Source organism: Phyllobates terribilis, unplaced genomic scaffold, assembly GCF_046119375.1.
Source record: "Phyllobates terribilis strain yellow unplaced genomic scaffold, ASM4611937v1 Scaffold_4__5_contigs__length_816908805, whole genome shotgun sequence".
NCBI classification, from domain to species: Eukaryota; Metazoa; Chordata; class Amphibia; order Anura; family Dendrobatidae; genus Phyllobates; species Phyllobates terribilis.
In genome coordinates, this window is record NW_027362764.1 from 35,937,663 (window position 1) to 35,951,300 (window position 13,638).

Below are 13,638 nucleotides of genomic sequence, written 5' to 3' on the forward strand. Positions count from 1 at the left end.
AGAGGATGTTTTGATAATAAAACACATTTTTCCCACAAAAATGTTTTTCAGCCTCAAATTTTGCTTTTTATAAGGGTAACAGGAGAAATTGCACCAAACCATTTGCAATTTCTCCTGAGTAAGCCGATACCCCATATGTGGGGGAAAACCACTGTTTGGGCGCACGGCAGGGCTTAGAAGGGAAGGAGCGCCATTGGACTTTTTGAATGTAAAATTTGCTTGAATAATTAGCGGATGGCATGTCGCATTTGCAGAGTCCCTGAAGTGCCCAAACAGTGGAAACCCCCCGCAAGTGACCCCTTTTTGGAAACTACACCCTTATGGAACTTATCTAGATGTGTGATGAGCACCTTGAACCCCCTGGTGCTTCACAGAAGTTTATAAAATTGAGCCATAAAAATAAAATTTTCATATTTTTCCCACAAAAATGTTTTTCAGCCCCAAATTTTGCGTTTTCATAAGGGTAACAGGACAAATTGCACCAAACCATTTGTGCAATTTCTCTTGGGTAAGTCGATACCCCATATGTGGGGGAAACCACTGTTTGGACGCACAGTAGGGTTCAGAAGGGAAGGAGCACTGTGTGACTTTTTGAACGCAAAATTGGCTGGAATCGAGAGCGGATGCCATGTCACATTTAGAGAGCCTCTGATGCACCTAAATGGTGGAAATCCCCCCCCCCCACAAGTGACACCATTTTGGTAACTACATCCCTCAAGGATTTTGATAACATTAGGTCATCATATTGAATATGTTGTCATTAGTCTTGAGTGCAAGTGCTCGCTATTTAAGTTTGCATCTGGTACTCGGGTATGCACCAAGTATTGAGGGTACCCGAGTGACATCCTCCAGTCCCTGCCCCACATGTTTCACGGTTGTTAGACACCCAAAAAAATACATGCAGAGATTGCTCGTGTATGGCAAGCAATCCCCACGTGTTTTTTTTGGCTGTATAACAGCCGCAAAACATATGGGGCGGAGACTCGAGCATGTCATTCGAGCACCCGCGAAACTCGGTGCATACCCGAGCACCCGATGAAAACGCAAGGTTTGAGCAAACTCACCCGATGTAAACTCAAGTAGCGAGCACTTGCACTCAGCACTAGTCGCTATATCATCATTTTTTTTTCTTTACTTTTGAAAAAATCCCAACTCCAACACAACCCTAACCCCAACCCTAATACAACCCCAACCCTAACACAACCTTAGCACAACACTAACCCTAAAAAAACAAACCTAACCCCAACCCTAATACAACCGTAAGCCTAACCCTCATCCTAACTCTAACACAACCCTAGTCCTAATGTAATGCACACGCCCGGGCTGAGCGGCGTGTGCGTGTGATTCCACTGGACCGTGTCGGAGAGTGAATGCCTGGAGGGGCGTAACTAGGTATTCACCCGATCCGACCAGGGTCGCACGACGGCATACGACGCCAGTGCACCAAGGAGGAACCGAGCAGAGGGACCAGGTGCTACTCCAGGACAGACCCCGGACACGGCTGTTGACCCACACAGGGGAATACAGGAACAGACTGGTTAGGCTGGCACACAGACTGGTGGGAATAGGCAGGCACGACTGGTATGCAGGCAGGTGGGTATGCAGGCAGGGGGGTACAGGCAAGCACGGCTAGAGTGCAGACAGGAAGGCACTAGCAGGTAGGAACACAGGCGGGACAGGACCCAGTACACACTGGGACTCAGGAACAGAACCACAGATGTGGCGGACAAACACAGCAGAGTGAGGCCGCCCAGAGTGGTGAGCGAGAGCAGGGCAGGACGAGACCGCCCGGAGCGGTGAGCAAGAGCAGGGCAGGACGAGACCGCATGGAGCGGTGAGCAAGAGCAGGGCAGGACGAGACCGCCCGGAGCGGTGACCAAGAGCAGGGCAGGACGAGGCCGCCCGAAGCGGTGAGCAAGAGCAGAGCAGGACGAGACCGCCTGGAGTGGTGAGCAAGAGCAGAGCAGGACGAGACCGCCTGGAGCGGTGAGCAAGAGCAGAGCAGGACGAGACCGCCTGGAGCGGTGAGCAAGAGCAGAGCAGGACGAGACCGCCAGGAGCGGTGAGCAAGAGCAGAGCAGGACGAGACCGCCAGGAGCGGTGAGCAAGAGCAGAGCAGGACGAGACCGCCAGGAGCGGTGAGCAAGAGCAGAGCAGGACGAAGCCGCCAGGAGCGGTGAGCAAGAGCAGAGCAGGACGAGACCGCCAGGAGCGGTGAGCAAGAGCAGAGCAGGACGAGACCACCTGGAGCGGTGAGCAAGAGCAGAGCAGGACGAGACCGCCTGGAGCGGTGAGCAAGAGCAGAGCAGTACGAGACCGCCTGGAGCGGTGAGCAAGAGCAGAGCAGGACGAGACCGCCTGGAGCGGTGAGCAAGAGCAGAGCAGGACGAGACCGCCTGGAGTGGTGAGCAAGAGCAGAGCAGGACGAGACCGCCTGGAGCGGTGAGCAAGAGCAGAGCAGGACGGACAGGGCTCTGTTCACAAGGAACAGACAGGAAGGGAAAGGCAGAGCCAGATACCCACAGGGTACTTGCAGTGAAGTAGCGAATGGACCACAAACTCACAAACGGGAGTACAGAGACAACAAGCAGGAGTTAGGTACGAGTTCAGACTCTGCAGAAAAAGGAAAGGAACGGTCATAGAGGCAAAACAGGTAAAGGATAGGAGAGAGTTCAGACTGGAACTGAGTGTACGGAAGAGACCGACACTGCAGCGGGATACAGGAGCGGGTCTGGGAATACGGCCCCCAGAGAGGCGGGACGAACAGGCAAGGAGCGTGTTCAGACAGGACAGACAAGATACAGGAGCAGGTCTAGGTAATCGGCCCCTAGAAGGTGGGAGGAACAGGCTAGGAGCGTGTTCAGACAGGACAGACAAGATACAGGAGCGGGTCTAGGTAATCGGCCCCTAGAAGGCGGGAGGAACAGGCTAGGAGCGTGTTCAGACAGGCCTGGAAATACAGCCTCCAGGATAGGCAGACAAGAGAACACAGAAGGGACCTGGCACCTTCAGAGTGCAAGCACACACTGAATGAAACACAATGCTCAGGCGGGGATTGATTGGAGCAGCTGGGTTATATACCAGGTGACAGACAGCAATAGGCTGAGGACGCACAAGGGGTGTGACCCACAGCAGGTACAAAAAGCAGGAAGTGATCGGGCGCCGCCCTTAAGCAGCAGAAACAGACACAAACAGACAGCATGGAGGGAAGCCAGAGAGACATTCTGGACTGGAGATCAAGTGCGCGCTCTTGCACAGTGGGAGATGGACCACCATGCAAGGGCACCGCCAGGTATGTTACAGTAACCCCCCCCTTACGCCCCCTCTTCTTCAGGCCTGCCAGAATCTTCCGCAGGGAATTCGAGGGCCAATCCTTCACTTCAAGGAGATCACTCCCACTGTCCACAGGAAAAACTGGTCTCATCTGGTTAGCTAGGATGCTACCTCCTATCCAGCCATCCTCAGCAACAGACGAAACGGGTGGAGTACCAGGAACAGCACACAAGGAAGTCTCTCTCCACATATTTTCAGGTGGCACCCCAGAGGGTACAGGAGACAACTGGAAGTCCTCCACCAGGTTGGAGGGGAGCAGAGACTTGGGGGTAAACTCTGCTTCGAGGTACATCTTGTCAAGCTCACAGGAAGAAATAGACGGGTTATCAGGTACAGGATGAGGAAAAATCACTGTCTCTTTGTTATCTGGTGGTACCCCGGAGGATTCAGGAAACAACTGGAGGTCCTCCGCCGGGTCAGAAGAGTGCAGAGGCTCGGAGAAAACATCTGCTTCAGAGTACACTAGGTCGGACTCACTGGACGAAGCAGGCGAGGTATCGGGTACCGAGTATAGGAAAGTCTCTGTCCATTCACCACCAGGTGGCACCCCGAAGGGTTCTGGAGACAACTGGAGGTCCTCCGCCCGGTCGGAGGGGTGTAGAGACTCGGGAGTAACCTCTGCTTCGGAGTACACTAGGTTGGACTTACTGGACGAAGCGAGCGAGGTATCAGGTACAGAGTATAGGAGAGTCTCTGTCCTTTCGCTACCAGGTAGCACCCCGAAGGGTTCTGGAGACAACTGGAGGTCCTCCGCCTGGTCAGAGGGGTGTAGAGACTCATGGGTAACCTCTGCTTCAGAGTACACTAGGTTGGACTCACTGGACGAAGCGAGCGAGGTATCAGGTACAGAGTATAGGAGAGTCTCTGTCCTTTTGCTACCAGGTAGCACCCCGAAGGGTTCTGGAGACAACTGGAGGTCCTCCGCCTGGTCGGAGGGGTGTAGAGACTCATGGGTAACCTCTGCTTCAGAGTACACTAGGTTGGACTCACTGGACGAAGCGAGCGAGGTATCAGGTACAGAGTATAGGAGAGTCTCTGTCCTTTCGCTACCAGGTAGCACCCCGAAGGGTTCTGGAGACAACTGGAGGTCCTCCGCCTGGTCGGAGGGGTGTAGAGACTCGGGGGTAACTACCACTTTGGGGTACCCATTGTCAGGCTCACAGGACGGAGCGGACAAAGTATCGAGTACCAGGTGTAGAGAAGTCTCTCTCCATTTGTCATCGAGTGGTATCCCGGAGAATTCAGGAGGCAACTGGGGGTCCTCCGCCAGGTAGTAGAGGTGCACAGACTCTGAGGTAATCACAGCTTCGGAGCATCCTTGGACATGCACACCGGTTAAAGTGGGTGAAGCATCTGATGCCGGGTGCAGGAAGTTCTCCTGTGTGGAGTCTGGATGGGCAGTAGTCTCTTCGGGCAGGAGAACTGGTGCACTACCCACGCACATTACCCGTTGGGGCTTCTCCGGGATACAGGGAGATGAAGCTTCAGTAGGGACTTCAAGGTTGGGGTCAGGAGGTCTCAGGGAGGACAGACCCTGGCGTGACGGCTTGCCTCTATGTCTAGCACGTCTGGACTGCCTCTTGAGGTTGGGAGAAGTATTCCGGAGAGCGTAGTCACCCTGTGAGGATTCTGGGTGGGCAGTAGTCTCATTGGGCTGGAGGACTATTGCGCTACCCACACACATTACCCATCGGGGCTGCTCCGGGATATTGGGAAGTGAAGCTTCAGCAGGAGCCTCCGGGTTAGGATCATCGAAGACCATTAGAAAGGCCACCAGGAAGGCCATTATGTCCAGGACGATAGGATCCTGTGTTTCCCATAGGGGGTTGATCCATTCCAAGGCATCACCCGCTAGGTTAGACATAATGAATGCCACCTTAACCCGATCGGTGGGAAAACATAAAGGGTAGAACTTGAAGTGTAGCATGCATTGCTCGACAAATGCACGACTTTGTCTTGGATCCCCATAGTAACGTGGCGGATCCGCAGGAACGAGAGCTGATAGATCCATCTGGACGGGTGCGTAATTCGCCTGGAACTCAGCTAAGGAAAATTTTTTTTATTTATTTATTTTTAATGCACGTATTCGCTGGAAAACGTCTCAGAGAGCGAAGGCCGTGGGGCTCAACGGGAACCATGGCCTGAGCATGCTGTAATGCACACGCCCGGGCTGAGCGGCATGTGCGTGTGATTCCACTGGACCGTGCCGGAGAGTGAATGCCTGGAGGGGCGTAACTAGGTATTCACCCGATCCGACCAGGGTCGCACGACGGCATACGACGCCAGTGCACCAAGGAGGAACCGAGCAGAGGGACCAGGTGCTACTCCAGGACAGACTCCGGACACGGCTGTTGACCCACACAGGGGAATACAGGAACAGACTGGTTAGGCTGGCACACAGACTGGTGGGAATAGGCAGGCACGACTGGTATGCAGGCAGGTGGGTATGCAGGCAGGGGGGTACAGGCAAGCACGGCTAGAATGCAGACAGGAAGGCACTAGCAGGTAGGAACACAGGCGGGACAGGACCCAGTACACACTGGGACTCAGGAACAGAACCACAGATGTGGCGGACAAACACAGCAGAGTGAGGCCGCCCAGAGAGGTGAGCGAGAGCAGGGCAGGACGAGACCGCCCGGAGCGGTGAACAAGAGCAGGGCAGGACGAGACCGCCCGGAGCGGTGAGCAAGAGCAGGGCAGGACGAGACCGCCCGGAGTGGTGAGCAAGAGCAGGGCAGGACGAGACCGCCCGGAGCGGTGAGCAAGAGCAGAGCAGGACAAGACCGCCTGGAGCGGTGAGCAAGAGCAGAGCAGGACGAGACCGCCTGGAGCGGTGAGCAAGAGCAGAGCAGGACGAGACCGCCTGGAGCGGTGAGCAAGAGCAGAGCAGGACGAGACCGCCAGGAGCGGTGAGCAAGAGCAGAGCAGGACGAGGCCGCCTGGAGCGGTGAGCAAGAGCAGAGCAGGACGAGACCGCCAGGAGCGGTGAGCAAGAGCAGAGCAGGACGAGACCGCCTGGAGCGGTGAGCAAGAGCAGAGCAGGACGAGACCGCCTGGAGCGGTGAGCAAGAGCAGAGCAGGACGAGACCGCCTGGAGCGGTGAGCAAGAGCAGAGCAGGACGAGACCGCCTGGAGCGGTGAGCAAGAGCAGAGCAGGACGAGACCGCCTGGAGCGGTGAGCAAGAGCAGAGCAGGACGAGACCGCCTGGAGCGGTGAGCAAGAGCAGAGCAGGACGAGACCGCCTGGAGCGGTGAGCAAGAGCAGAGCAGGACGAGACCGCCTGGAGCGGTGAGCAAGAGCAGAGCAGGACGGACAGGGCTCTGTTCACACGGAACAGACAGGAAGGGAAAGGCAGAGTCAGATACCCACAGGGTACTTGCAGTGAAGTAGCGAGTGGACCACAAACTCACAAACGGGAGTACAGAGACAACAAGCAGGAGTTAGGTACGAGTTCAGACTCTGCAGAAAAAGGAAAGGAACGGTCATAGAGGCAAAACAGGTAAAGGATAGGAGAGAGTTCAGACTGGAACTGAGTGTACGGAAGAGACCGACACTGCAGCGGGATACAGGAGCGGGTCTGGGAATACGGCCCCCAGAGAGGCGGGACGAACAGGCAAGGAGCGTGTTCAGACAGGACAGACAAGATACAGGAGCAGGTCTAGGTAATCGGCCCCTAGAGGGCGGGAGGAACAGGCTAGGAGCATGTTCAGACAGGACAGACAAGATACAGGAGCGGGTCTAGGTAATCGGCCCCTAGAAGGCAGGAGGAACAGGCTAGGAGCGTGTTCAGACAGGCCTGGAAATACAGCCTCCAGGATAGGCAGACAAGAGAATACAGAACGGGACCTGGCACCTTCAGAGTGCAAGCACACACTGAATGAAACACAATGCTCAGGCGGGGATTGATTGGAGCAGCTGGGTTATATACCAGGTGACAGACAGCAATAGGCTGAGGACGCACAAGGGGTGTGACCCACAGCAGGTACAAAAAGCAGGAAATGATCGGGCGCCGCCCTTAAGCAGCAGAAACAGACACAAACAGACAGCATGGAGGGAAGCCAGAGAGACATTCTGGACTGGAGATCAAGTGCGCGCTCTTGCACAGTGGGAGATGGACCACCATGCAAGGGCGCCGCCAGGTATGTTACACCTAACACAACCCTAACCCTATCCCGAGGGATCCATTCACTATAATGAGGCAGCAGAGTTACTCTGGACTCCGTTTGGCCTTTGTTTAGCGATGTCCATTTTTTCAGAGGTTCACAAAACTGTGGTCAACGGCACTTTTATGCACGCCTAATAAAGACGGACACCGTGAGATCACAGGCCAGAAGGCGTCCATGGTGCCTCCATCTGCCTCATTACAAGGAATGTTCCGCCACAGGTTCCGTCTGAATCACGTATTTCAGAGATTTACATGGAAACCCCCTTATAAGCGCTCAGCGCAGAGTGCAGGGTAAATGTGAGCCGATCCATACTGCGATCTTAGGGAGGAAGAATGAACAAATCAGCAGCAGGTGAAGAATTAGTTTTATTTATTTTTTATGCCGTTCCTCGTGCAGTATAAGTGATTAGGCGACTTTATTCTTCAGGTCGGTGCGACTACAGCGATACCAGATTTATATCGGGTTTTTATGTTTGACTGCTGTCACACACTAAAGACGCTTTTTTTTTGCAAAGACTAGTTTTTGCATCGCTAAATTTTGAGAGCTATAATTTTTCCATATTTCGGCCAACAGAGTCATGTAAGGGCTTGTTTTTTGCGGGACAAGTTGACGTTTTTCTTGGTACCATTTTCAGGCACATGACATTTTTTGATCGCTTTCTATTCCGATTTTTGTTTGGCAGAATACACAAAAACCAACAATTCAGTAATTGTTTTTTTTTTTTTTTAATGCCGTTACGCATGTGGTAAAATTGATAAGGCAGCTTTATTCTTTGAGTACGTTTACCGCGATAGTACATTTATATAGTTTTTTTTATGTTTTGGCGTTTTTACACAATAAAAACTATTTTATAGAAAAATACATTTTTTGCATCGCTTTATTCTGAGAGCTATAACTTTTTAATTTTTTGGCTGATGGAGCTGTATGGTGGCTTGTTTTTTGCGGGACGAGATGACGTTTTCAGTAGTACCATTTTTATTTACATTCGTCTTTTTGATCGCGTTTTATTCCACTTTTTGTTCGGCGGTATGATGATAAAGCAATGTTTTTTGCTTCATTTTTTATTTTTTTTTAACCGTTTTCACTAAAGGGGCTAACTACTGGGACAGTTTTATAGGTCAGGTCGTTCCGGATGTGGCGATACCAAATATGTGTACTCTCATTGTTTTTTGTTTTTTTTTCCATAATATTTATTTATGGGTACAATATATATATATGCAGTATATATACAGTTGAAACCAGAAGTTTACATCTATAATATAACCGAGGATGCATGTCTCTGTCTGAAGCCTTTATAGACTGAGCATGCGCGACGCGCAGTCTGGCTCCAGACAGAAGACCGCATCCAGCCATTACAGGTAAAAGTTGTATATGGCGCCGGAGATCGTGGTATGCGTAGGCACTGAACACATACCGCGATCTCGGCGCCATACTTACATACTTACCTGACCGGGAGGAGCGTTGCCGCGGCGCCTCTCTTCGCCGGAGACCGGGGCAGGAGTGAGGGGTTGGAACGGCGCATGCGCATAGCGCTATCCGGTGCCATTTTACTGAAGACACATTTGCAGTGTGTCTTCAGCAAAATGTCGCCGGACAGTGCGGTATGGGCACTCGCGTACTCCGGCGCCACACTCCTCCCCCTGCCTTCGGCAGAACAGGACACCGCAGCGCTGGAGCACAGGAAAGAAAGGTGAGTATAAGTGTTTATTTTTTGTATGTGTGTACAGCATGAAAGGGATGAGGGGGCCACACATACCAGGATTGGGGGGTGAGGGGGCCACACATACAAGCATTGAGGGGTGAGTGGGCAACACATACCAGGATTGTGGGATGAGGGGTACCACACATACCAGGATTGGGGGGTGAGGGGACCATGCATACCAGGATTGGGGGGTGAGGGGTACCACACATACCAAGATTGAGGGGGTGAGGGGACCATGCATTCCAGGATGAGGGGTACCATGCATACCAGGATTGGGGGGTGAGGGGACTATGCATACCAGGATGAGGGGTACCATGCATACCAGGATTGGGGGGTGAGGGGACTATGCATACCAGGATGAGGGGTACCATGCATACCAGGATTGGGGGGTGAGGGGACCATGCATACCAGGATTGGGGGGTGAGGGGTGCCATGCATACCAGGATTGTGGATGAGGAGTGCCATACATACCAGGATTGGGGATGACGGAGCCATGCATACCAGGATTGGGGATGAGGGGTGCCATGCATACCAGGATTGGGGATGAGGGGTGCCATGCATACCAGGATTGGGGATGAGGGAGCCATACATACCAGTATTGGGGATGAGGGGTGCCATGCATACCAGGATTAAGGATGAGGGGTACCATGTATACCAGGATTGGGGTTGAGGGAGCCATGCATAACAGGATTGGGGATGAGGGAGCCATGCATACCAGGATTGGGGATGAGGAGTGCCATGCATACCAGGATTGGGGATGAGGGGTGCCATGCATACCCGGATTGGGGATGAGGGAGCCATGCATACCAGGATTGGGGATGAGGGAGCCATGCATACCAGGATTAGGGATGAGGGAGCCATGCATACCAGGATTGGTGATGAGGGAGCCATGCATACCAGGATTAGGGATGAGGGCTGCCATGCATACCAGGATTGGGGATGAGGGAGCCATGCATACCAGGATTAGGGATGAGGGCTGCCATGCATACCAGGATTAGGGATGAGGGAGCCATGCATACCAGGATTGGGCATGAGGGGTGCCATGCATACCAGGATTAGGGATGAGGGAGCCATGCATACCAGGATTGGGGATGAGGGAGCGATGCATACCAGGATTGGTGATGAGGGAGCCATACATACCAGGATTGTGGATGATGGGTACCATGTATACCAGGATTGGGGATGAGGGGTGCCATGCATACCAGGATTGGGGATGAGGGAGCCATGCATACTAGGATTGGGGATGAGGGAGCCATGTATACCAGGATTGGGGATGAGGGGTGCCATGCATACCAGGATTGGGGATGAGGGAGCCATGCATACTAGGATTGGGGATGAGGGAGTCATGCATACCAGGATTGGGGATGAGGGAGCCATGCATACCAGGATTGGGGATGAGGGAGCCATGCATACCAGGATTGGGGATGAGGGGTGCCATGCATACCAGGATTGGGGATGAGGGAGCCATGCATACCAGGATTGGGGATGAGGGACCCATGCATACCAGGATTGGGGATGAGGGAGCCATGCATACCGGGATTGGGGATGAGGGGTGCCATGCATACCAGGATTGGTGATGAGGGGTGCCATGCATACCGGGATTGGGAATGAGGGGTGCCATGCATACTGGTATTGGGGATGAGGGGAGCCATGCATACTGGAATTGGGGATGAGGGGTGCCATGCATACCAGGATTGGGGATGAGGGGTGCCATGCATACCGGGAATGGGGATGAGGGGTGCCATGCATACCGGGATTGGGGATGAGGGGTGTCATGCATACCGGGATTGGGGATGAGGGAGCCATGCATACCGGGATTGGGGATGAGGGGTTCCATGCATACTGGGATTGGGGATGAAGGGTGCCATGCATACCGGGATTGGGGATGAAGGGTGCCTTGCATACCGGGATTGGGGATCAGGGGTGCCATGCATACCGGGATTGGGGATGAGGGGTGCCATGCATACCGGGATTGGGGATGAGGGGTGCCATGCATACCCAGATGGGTATAAGGGGTGCCATGCATACCGGGATAGGGATGAGGAGTGCCATGTATACCAGGATGGGGGTGATGGGTGCCATGCATACCAGGATGTGGGTGAGGGGCCCATGCATACCAGGATGAGGGATACCATACATACCAGGATAGGGATGAGGGATGGGGTACCATGCATACCAGGATAGGGATGAGGAGTACCACACATACCAGGATAGGAATGAGGAGTACCACACATACCAGGATTGGGGATGAGGGGTGCCATGCATACCAGTATTGGGGATGAGGGAGCCATGCATACCAGGATTGGGGATGAGGGAGCAATGCATACCAGGATTAGAGATGAGGGAGCCATGCATACCAGGATTGGTGATGAGGGATCCATGCATACCAGGATTGGGGATGAGGGGTGCCATGCATACCAGGGTTGGGGATGAGGGAGCCATGCATACCAGGATTGGGCATGAGGGGTGCCATGCATACCAGGATTAGGGATGAGGGAGCCATGTATACCAGGATTGGGGATGAGGGAGCTATGCATACCAGGATTGGTGATGAGGGAGCCATATATATCAGGATTGGGGATGATGGGTACCATGCATACCTGGATTGGGGATGAGGGGTGCCATGCATACCAGGATTGGGGATGAGGGAGTCATGCATACTAGGATTGGGGATGAGGAAGCCATGCATACTAGGATTGGGGATGAGGGAGCCACGCATACCAGGATTAAGGATGAGGGAGCCATGCATACCAGGATTGGGGATGAGGGGTGCCATGCATACCAGGATTGGGGATGAGGGAGCCATGCATACCAGGATTGGGGATGAGGGAGCCATGCATACCAGGATTGGGGATGAGGGGTGCCATGCATACCGGGATTGGCAATGAGGGATGCCATGCATACCATGATTGGGGATGAGGGGTGCCATGCATACCAGGATTGGGGATGAAGGGTGCCATGCATACCGGGATTAGGGATGAGGAGTGCCATGCATACCAGGATTGGGGAAGAGGGGTGCCATGCATACCAGGATTGGGGATGAGAGGTGCCATGCATACCAGGATTGGGGATGAGGGGTGCCATGCATACCGGGATTGGGAATGAGGGGTGCCATGCATACCAGGTTGGGGATGAGGGGTGCTATGCATACCAGGATTGGGGATGAGGGGTGCCATGCATACCAGGATTGGGGATGAGGGGTGCCATGCATACCGGGATTGGGGATGAGGGGTGCCATTCATACCAGGTTTGGGGATGAGGGGTGACATGCATACCGGGATTGGGGATGAGGGGTGCCATGCATACCGGGATTGGGGATGAGGGAGCCATGCATACCGGGATTGGGGATGAGGGGTGCCATGCATACCGGGATTGGGGATGAAGGGTGCCATGCATACCGGGATTGGGGATGAAGGGTGCCATGCATACCAGGATTGGGGATGAGGGGTGCCATGCATACCGGGATTGGAGATGAGGGGTGCCATGCATACCGGGATTGGGGATGAGGGGTGCCATGCATACCGGGATTGGGGATGAGGGGTGCCATGCATACCCAGATGGGTATGAGGGGTGCCATGCATACCGGGATAGGGATGAAGAGTGCCATGTATACCAGGATGGGGGTGAGGGGTGCCATGCATACCAGGATGTTAGTGAGGGGCCCATGCAAACCAGGATGAGGGATACCATACATACCAGGATAGGGATGAGGGATGGGGTACCATGCATACCAGGATAGGGATGAGGAGTACCACACATACCAGGATAGGAATGAGGAGTACCACACATACCAGGATTGGGGATGAGGGGTGCCACGCATACCAGGATTGGGGATGAGGAGTGCCACGCATACCAGGATTGGGGATGAGGGGTGCCACGCATACCAGGATTGGGAGTGAGGGGTGCCATTCCTTCCAGGATTGGGGTTGAGGGGTGCCATGCATACTAGGATTGGGGGTGAGGGGTGCCATGCATACCAGGATTGGGGATGAGGGGTGCCATGCATACCAGGATTGGGGATGAGGGTTGCCACGCATACCAGGATTGGGGGTGAGGGGTGCCATTCCTTCCTGGATTGGGGTTGAGGGGTGCCATGCATACTAGGATTGGGGGTGAGGGGTGCCATGCATACCAGGATTGGGGGTGAGGGGTGCCATGCATACCAGGATAGGGATGAGGGGTGCCATGCATACCAGGATGGGGATGAGGGGTGCCATGCATACCAGGATTGGGATGAGGGGTGCCATGCATACCAGGATAGGATGGTGGGGACAGGATGAGGGCAGCACAAATACCAGGATGAGGGCAGCACATACAGTACCAGCATGGTAGACCATATACCAATAAAAATGCTCGCCACCCGGGCGTAGAACGGGTTCAATAGCTAGTACACTATATAAAAAGACACATTTGCATGTTTTTCTCAATATCTGAGA

General features: G+C 53.8%; 1 pseudogene; it reads right to left on the reverse strand.

Annotated features, from left to right (window-relative positions):
- The window catches only part of LOC141264867 (uncharacterized), an 86,547-nt pseudogene that overhangs the window by 34,900 nt on the left and 38,009 nt on the right, over window positions 1-13,638 (reverse strand).